Source organism: Sceloporus undulatus, chromosome 2 (assembly GCF_019175285.1).
Source record: "Sceloporus undulatus isolate JIND9_A2432 ecotype Alabama chromosome 2, SceUnd_v1.1, whole genome shotgun sequence".
In the NCBI taxonomy this organism is placed as follows: domain Eukaryota; kingdom Metazoa; phylum Chordata; class Lepidosauria; order Squamata; family Phrynosomatidae; genus Sceloporus; species Sceloporus undulatus.
The window spans coordinates 270016500-270025365 of NC_056523.1; positions in this window are offsets into that span (position 1 = coordinate 270016500).

Sequence of the window (8866 nt, forward strand, 5' to 3'; positions counted from 1 at the left end):
TACATACATTATGATTGACATACCATACTTGGCTCAATCTAGCCCTCTCATTGCATCATACATTACTGTCCACTCAATGGCTCTCAGGTGATATCAATTGCACCTTTTCACTTTGTCATTGCCTCATATGTCCTTGGCTTTCAGGACCTTCTAATTACATTACTTATAACACCTGTGTGACAATTCAATAACTTTTGCTGTGTCATGTTTCTTTCAAATACATTCATATACATATTATATTTCTTGTGACTATACATCCCATGTGGCTTTTTCCTGACAGTTAACTCATAATTCCCATGTATCGGGAGATTCTGTATGCCCTCATATTTTAACTGCAAAGCCTACATTTACTTACCATTTTAAGCCACTGCTTTGCTTTCATATATTCAGCTGCCATTAACTTAGAATATATGCCAGTCTATTCCACTGTTCTGGTTTTCTAAGGTCCAAATTGGAAACACCTTGACATAGTTTTAATCAAAGGCAACTCTGCAATACTGTTCATTTCAACCAAGGGACAGGTTTTTCCACTTAGTCTAGAAAAGGTATGCTTGGAGACAACTTTGTGACCACAGAAGCCATAAGAGCCTTTCTTTTTTTTGTTGGTCTTCTTTTTCTATTTCTGGGCACATTTTGAATAGTTGCTCAGATCATTTTCCTTGTTAAGCTGCAGAGAATTCAGAAAATGCAGAATGTCTCCTGGGTGTGAAAGCCTGAGATGTGACCCAGCTTTGTTTTGGACAACCTCCCGTATCCATTAATCAAAGCCAAAAGAATAAAATAATGTGTGATGTTCAACAATGCACAGTATTTTATATCCACAGAGGATAATGGCTCACCTGACATTTCATGAGCATTCTGTTTCCAAATATTTATTTATTTATTTATTCATTTATGGTATTTATATATTTGAATAGAATATATTTACTTTCTTGGTACACCTTGCCCTGCCTTGATACTCCAGAATGTGGAATGTAACAGAAAATTCAACTGAGCTAGGAAGACAGAAACAGTTTAGAAGGTTCAAGGATCCATCTTGTGCACATTCTATCAGTTCAGGAACTTGGTTGTTGTTATTAAATGTCATCAAGTTGACTTTGACTTATGGTGACCCAATGATTGAGAAACCTCTAATTCTTCTTGTCATACATAGTCCTGCTCAGGGCTTGAAGATCCAAGGCCATGGCTTCCTTGATTTGTAATGTGGTCTTCCTTTTCCCCTTATACCTTCTACCTACATTGTTGTGTTCTCTAGTGAGTCATGTCTTCTCATGATATGTCCAAAATACAACAGTCTCAGTTTAGTCATAATGGCTTCTAGGAAGAATTCAGACTTGATTTGCTCTAGAACCCATTTATTTGTCTTTTTAGATGTCCATGGTACCCAGAGAACCCGCCTCCAGCAATCCATTTAAAATAGTTGATTTTCTTCCTATCAGCTTTCTTTACCATCCAGTTTTCAGAATCATTCATAGAGATAGAAAATACAATGGCATAGCAAATCCTAACTTATTCAATAATATATCTTTAGATTTCACAATATTGTCTAGTTCTTTCATAGCTGACCTTCCAAGTCCTAGTCTTCCTCTGATTTCTTGAATGCAGTCTCCATTCTGATTAATGACTGAACCAACATATGGAAAATCCTGAAATATTTCAATGTCTTCATTGTTTATTTGGAAGTTATTCAAATAATTGGTGGTCATTTTTTTCCCCATAATGTTGAGCTGTTTGTACTGGACTATAATAATAATAATAATAATAATAATAATAATAATGGTTTATTTATATACCGCCCTTTGAAACATCAGGGCGGTGTACAACAATGAAAATAAAACAATACATATCTCAATACAATACATATTAATACATATCTAAATACATAGCAATAGCATTTAACAATACATATCTCAATACAGCCAGCGACAAACAGCTCAAACAATAGAAATACAACATCAAATTCACAACACACTAGCCGGGGCACAAGTCAGTGACTGCCCCCCCACAGGACAAAATGGCTGCTTAACTGCGCAACTGCACAGTTGTGAAGATGGTCCAGTCCGAAGGCGTCCTCCCTGTGGCGATGCGCAACTGCGCTGGTGTCCTCTCCGCCCAGGGAGGCGCCCGGCAGCAACAGCGGCAGCAGCAACAGCAGCACACACAGTTCCTCCGAGGCAGGCACGGGGGTGGGACGGGGAAGGAAGCCAGGCAGGCCGGCTATATGCATGCCGCTCCCACCAGCACGCCCCTTTCCCCACCTTCCCCCAGGTGTTACACATCCCTCGGTGGTTCTGGCTCGCTGCTGAGATGCTGAAGATGGTCCAGTCCGAAGGCGTCCTCCCTGTGGCGATGCGCGACTGCGCTGGTGTCCTCTCCCCCCAGGGAGGCGCCCGGCAGCAACAGCGGCAGCAGCAACAGCAGCAACAGCAGCACACACAGTTCCTCCGAGGCAGGCATGGGGGTGGGATTAATAAAGATTAATTGAACTGAATGTTCAGCCTTTGCACTTTCTTCCTTGACTTTCTTCAGCAATCGTTCCAATAGTATGATGCCATTTGCACATCTTAAATTGTTGAAGTTCCTTCCTCCCGTTTTCACATCTCCTTCCTCCAAGTCTCATCCTCCTTTACACAGTGTACATGTTAAACAGTGAGGGTAAAACAGTAAAATGCAGCCCTACAATTGGCAACCCCCTTGCCAACTGGAAACCATTCTGTCTTACTGTATTCTGTCCTAACAGCAGACTCTTGTCCTGAGTATAGGTTATGCATCAGGACAATCAAATGTTGTGGCACTCCCATTTCTTTAAGAATGATCCATAGTTTTGCATGATCTACATTAAAAATAATTCAATTTCTGCTCAGATCTTTGATTCTTGCTTTTCCATTCCAATTGCCTATGATTAACAATATGTCCTGTTTGAATGTGTGAGCAGTTTCCTCCTGGACTCCAACACAGATTCCTTCAGTTTCTTCTTCTCTTGCTTCTGTAGTTGGAGCATAAACTTCGATTGTGGTTATACTGAACAGATTTTCCCTGATGTGTTATTGATACTGTTTGGTCAGATTTTGCATTATATCCTTTGCTTTTGCTGTGTCTCTCCTCATTATGAATGCCAACCCATTTGTTCTTACAGTTTCATTTCCTGAGTAAAATTATCTGAATTAAAACATCCCATTCCTGTCTCCTTTATACATTCCATTTTATGTTTTAGTATTTCTGGTTCCCGATTCATGCTTCTCACATTCCATGTTCCTATTATATGTTTTCTGCAGCTTCAGAATTTCTTCTGAGCTCTGAGCACAACAACTGCTGAACATCTTTTCAGCTTGAGTTCAAACATGCAAGTTGCCAGACCACTACTGACAGCTATCCTCTGTTATACCCTAGTAGGATGTTGAGTGTCATCCAACTGGGGAGTTTCATCTTCTGGCACTATCTCCTGTTTCATTTTGGATTGCTTCATCATAAAGTTTTCATAGTAAAACACATTCAAAAGAGGTTTGCCATGCCTCCTTCTGTATAGTACAACAAATGTTAGCTATGGTGCTACTGCTGACATCTCTAAGAGAGAGTCATCCCTCACTTCTTCTGCTGCCCAGCAGCTGTTTGACATACCTTGTCACAGCACATCCAGCTACAGGAAGAGAGTCTGGCTCCTCAGCAAAAGCCTGTCTGACATGGGAGAGCCTACTAGCAGCACTGCAGCCATCAGCATAACCTCTTGCCTCACAGGAACACACAAACCCACCACCACAGAGCTGTAGTCCCATGGTAAATTCAGATACTCAGAGGATGTTGGTTTTTTTCCTTTGCATTAATTTATATTTTGATAAACTCATCCAATTTATAATCTGTGAGAGTATTAATGAAAGCACACACATCTTGATCAGTTTCCCATCATTGGAAATAAACTATGTAAGTCAGATTCTTAAAAAAATATGTATAGAATAGAAACTAGCATATTAACTGTACCTGTTCCTAGGGACGTTTAACTTGGCCACAATAACACGAATCTATGTCACATTCTAGCTGGCATTATATTCAGTAAAAACAATGCCATAAGTCTGCCTTACACCATCACAACTCACTTTTATGGTCATTACCAAATGTATCACAAAATCTATCTTTTCAGCAGCACAACCCCTCCCAACATGGCCATTTTTGTGTTGGCGGAGAGCAGGGGAAAGAATGTGGAGCCATCCAGCTCTCTTCCTGTAGTTGCTGTGTTGTGATAACATATTGCAGCATGTCAGTCTACAAGACGAGAGCTATGCATTTCTCTATTCACACACACACCCATCTCCAGCAACCTGGAAATGGTTGTGATGGGGGTGTTGTTGCTGAAAGAGTAAGTTTTGGGTGATCAGGTGATACAGAACCTACATAGTATACTGGGTTGCAAGACTCCCCTCTTCCATTGTTCTTGTGCAGAAATTCACATATACAGTGCACCTGCATTATTCACGGGCGCCTTATACGCATCTTTTAGCTTATGCTGAAAGCCATGCAATGGAAGTTCCAATGGTGCGTGCCGCGTGTCATGCATGAGCTGCATTATTTTCAATGGGGCTTGAGCATACATGCTGTTTCCCTTACACTGAGGGGTCTAGAACGGATCTGCACATAAGGCAAGGGCGCACTGTATTTTAAAATGAACCTTTGCAATTGTATGAATGTTTAAGGTTTTTCCACCCCCATTTTTAAAAGGATTTTTGCAGACATTTTTCAAATACAGACATCTTGAATTATGCACATTTACATGCAGACAATTCCAGAAAGAAAATGATTTTCAAAAAGTCTTATATTTGCAGAGGAGAAGGAGAGAAAAATGGAAACAATAGATACACATTAATAGGCTTGCAGATCATAAATTGGGCAAAACCTCTTTTAAACATTTGGCTAATGCTGGATTCTTTTCTATCCATTAGTGAAATCTTTGTAAGCAGAATACTGGGGATGGGACATAAGATGTTAAGTATGCAAAACATGTGCTTGCTTTCCCTCACACACACACTGAGCTGTGGCTGTCTGGGAATGCTCTTTGAACATTCATTCCATCAGCTAGGACTAGTCTTTTGTCATACCATCTTATTTGTCCTATAGGAATGGGTGAGTGGAATGAAGGTAGACTGGATTGTAACTCATAATAAATAAAATCTCCAGCTGTACTGAGAAATTAGGGTGGGCAGTAGTGTTCAGAAAACTCAGAAATGGCCATGTTGGAAGGAGGTGCTACTGAAAAAGTAGCTTTTGGGTGATAGCATTGGAGATGTGAGTTAATGTGGTAGTTGTTTGAGCACTCTGGAGGCCAGGGTTTGAATTCCCACTCAGCCATAGAAGCCCTTCAATGACCTTGCACACTTTGGGTTTGTTTCCCTGTTGATCTTGAAGCATCTGACTGATGTTCCCCAAGCCTTCTCATGTGAACAATCTCCAGAGATCCCAGTTGGTGGGAATTGTGTGGAGGGTGGGGTGGGATTCACTGCATAGCACTGTAACTACAGTGCTTATACATCTGTAACTCCCATACAGGATTCCAGCCATTTCATGGCAGTCATGTGTTCTTTTTAAAGAGGACAATCTTCTGTTTGAAGGCCTATCAGGGAATTGACCTTTGTTTGGAAAATATTTCCTGTTGGAAAACAAAGTTCCATAAGATGGGAAGCTGAAGAGGAGCCAGGCCTTGAAGCTTTCCATCAACAGTTAGCCAGACAGCAGGCTGAACAGACACACAGGTCACCAAGACATTGCCTTCCCCACTAAGGTGAGAGGTACTGTCATCTAATGTCTTATATTTCTATTTCAACTATGGTAATTATTTCTAAATTCTCCTTTCTACATACAAATGAGCATATGCACATTTCATGCAAGAGGGGATGCAGTTCTTCTTTTTGGCAGTGCTTTAAGTGTCTGGCCTAGCTATTCCTCAATGTAGTTCCAAGCGGGAAGGGCATATGGGGGGCTGTCTCCCAAATGAAAGGTTGCAAGTCCCCTAGGCGCCATCTGTTCTCTCTTTCTCTCATCCTCAGCTTTCACACAGAACCTGTCCTATTCAGCCTGGCAAACAAATTCAGCAGAAAGCAGGCAGATGGCAGGTATACTTGTAGTGTAACTCATTGTTATATAAGTTGTTAACATGAATATCTTGTGGATAATTTATTTTAATCACAGCAACAGAAATCAAGTCAAAATGTAATAAGAACTCTTATTCTCAATTGTATATGCTAATTGCAATCAAATAATCAGAAGTAAAGTGTTTCTAGTGTTGTGAGACTGACCAGCTTAGAGAAGATGTGTAAATTGCTATCTGAGGTCTGTTGTCTACTTAAAGAGTGTCTCTTGTATGCCTCTTGTGCTCTGCTTATGTATGCATAAAGTTAATATAAAGTTATAAAGTTAATATTACAAAGCATCCTAGCACGTTTCTTCATTTTAAAGCAATGTAACTGGGGTGAACCAATGTTGGAATTTCTTGCTGTTTAAGAGTAGGTAACACCAAATTCTGTTGTTGAATAGCAAGGCCTCAGAGTGTCCATTTAATTAGTGATCCATTGTCTGGTGGGAAATCCACAAAAAACTATTCCCATAAGGGAATAAAGATTTGAAAAGGACAAAGAAAGTCCAGTGATATTAGAGGAGTGTGTTCTGTGGGAAGCAAGACAGTGAGGGAACTTGAACAAAGTAAATTTGTAACAACTGAAGTGATACACACACACACACAAAACAAATCTTGAGAACCAGCTAGCAAGAAAGATACTATCATAAGTTCTGCATGTAAATAACTTATCTTCTTGTTCACAAAGGAGTGGCCTGAATTGAGTTATGTATAACATCAAAACATGCTCCTAAAAGTATTAAAAACACTTAATAGTAGAGACACTTAAGTCACTGGGTGGACCAAGGGTTAGAGAGATAGTTTTGAGGGAAGGAAAGCTTCAAACTATTTAGCTTCAGACTGGAGAAGAATCCTGTGTAACCTGGTGGTCGGGACATAATTTGGTGCCAATTGGTGGGATCCAAAAGACCCAGTGTGGTGGGATCCAACATACTCAGTGTGAGGAGATCTGAAATACCTAGTGTGAGAGATCTAAGAGACTTGGTTGGCTACTTAGGTGGCATGTACATGCATAACCCATGGTAATATATATGTATGCCTTCTTTTAGACAGTATACAAGGAGTTATTCATTAGTTGCTTGTGCACAATCCAAAACCTCCTTCCCAACTCAGCTTTCAAAACTGGGGCCTGCTGTGGCTGATCACTGGTTGCAGGGAGGCATGGAAGATACAAAAGGCAGCCTCTTTTGGCTGTATTGCAGCCAAACAGAAGAGAAAAAAGCTCACTCTCCATCATGGAGAATCACCTTGTTTTTTCTTCCTCTCACAACTGAGATAAGCAGCTTCTTAGTTACATGAATAAATGGGATTTGCTAGAGAACTGTCCCAAACTAGGTAATCTCAAGAAATGTTTGCATTCAAAGGTTCTCCTGAGTGTCCAGCCATGATTTTATATGCATGTCACATAACTCTTAATTAAAAGGTTTGGGATTTTTAGCTCTGAATAAGTCTTCCAACACAAAACATTTGAAAAACAATTTCTTGACTGCCATGGTCTGCATTATTTCATAGTCAGAGAAATGTTAAAAGTGCTCAACTTTGAAGTATATTTTTAACTGGGGAGGGGCTGCTTTCCAGTGCGGGTGTCTTATCTTCAAATGTCTTTTGTTAGCCCAAATGAGCAACCTGTTCTTCACTGGCTGGCTTCCAAGCCTGTCTCCTGTATTTCATCTTCAAGTACACGCTGACCTCACTACTGTGGGTTCACACAGCTGCAAAATTCTATCGAAGAATTTGTGAACTAAAGTCTTTCTGAACCAGAGTCTTTGTTCATGGAAGATGGTCAGCCTTTGCTTCTAGCACTCCAAAACATATAAGGAATACAGTCACATTCATATCCTTCTGATAGATTGTGACCAACCATAGTCAACTGACTGATTACAGTACAAATAGAAAAAAGGACTAAAAAGGCCTTTAGGTTGATCTACCAATGCACTTTATATGTTGTTTTTTAAAAAAAAAAAAAAAAAGCTGTTGACCCTTATTTACAATGTGAGCCTCCAGCTGCTGTGGACTGCAAATCCCAGCATTCATCATCATTAGTTACACTGGCTTGGCCTCCTGGGACTTGTAATCCACCAAGCTATGGTTGACCATTTCATTCTCACTCCAGCTCTAGAGAGTCCCTAAACATGGAGATGTGTGCCAGACAACTCTCTCCAGAGGAAGTGTGCCTTACACCCATGCAAGCATGTACATAACCTGTAGACCCTATCCCTATGTATATGTATAGAGGTGTAAGGGATGGGATCAGTCTTCAAAAGCACTGGCAATGTTCTAATATGCTTATTGATTGGGGCAGAGAGTACGATATCGCTCCCTGCCATCCATACATTCATGTAACTGCTTTTCAATATCTGTAAGGGTTTCCAATGATGAAAGGCACAGTATTAGCAGAGAATAGATATGGCAAAGTCCCCATTTTGAATTTCAACTCTAAGGATTTGTCAAGTCACAGCTTCTTTACACTTCAGACCTTCCTGCCAAAAATTGAAATACAGATGCTGCTGTATTTTATATTGCTCTTCAGGAGACAATTCTTCTCTGAAAGATATCCTGTGCTATCTCATTTTGTTTTAAAAAGTGACATGTTGCCAAAATCATCAAGGCTCCAAAATCAGCAAGTGCTCCCGAGGTCTCAGAAATGAGTGGGAGGTCCATTTGCCATGTGTTGACACACACCCCACTGTCACATTATGGGGATGTTATGTTGGTTATACTGGATAATGCATGTAAATTCTTTGTTGC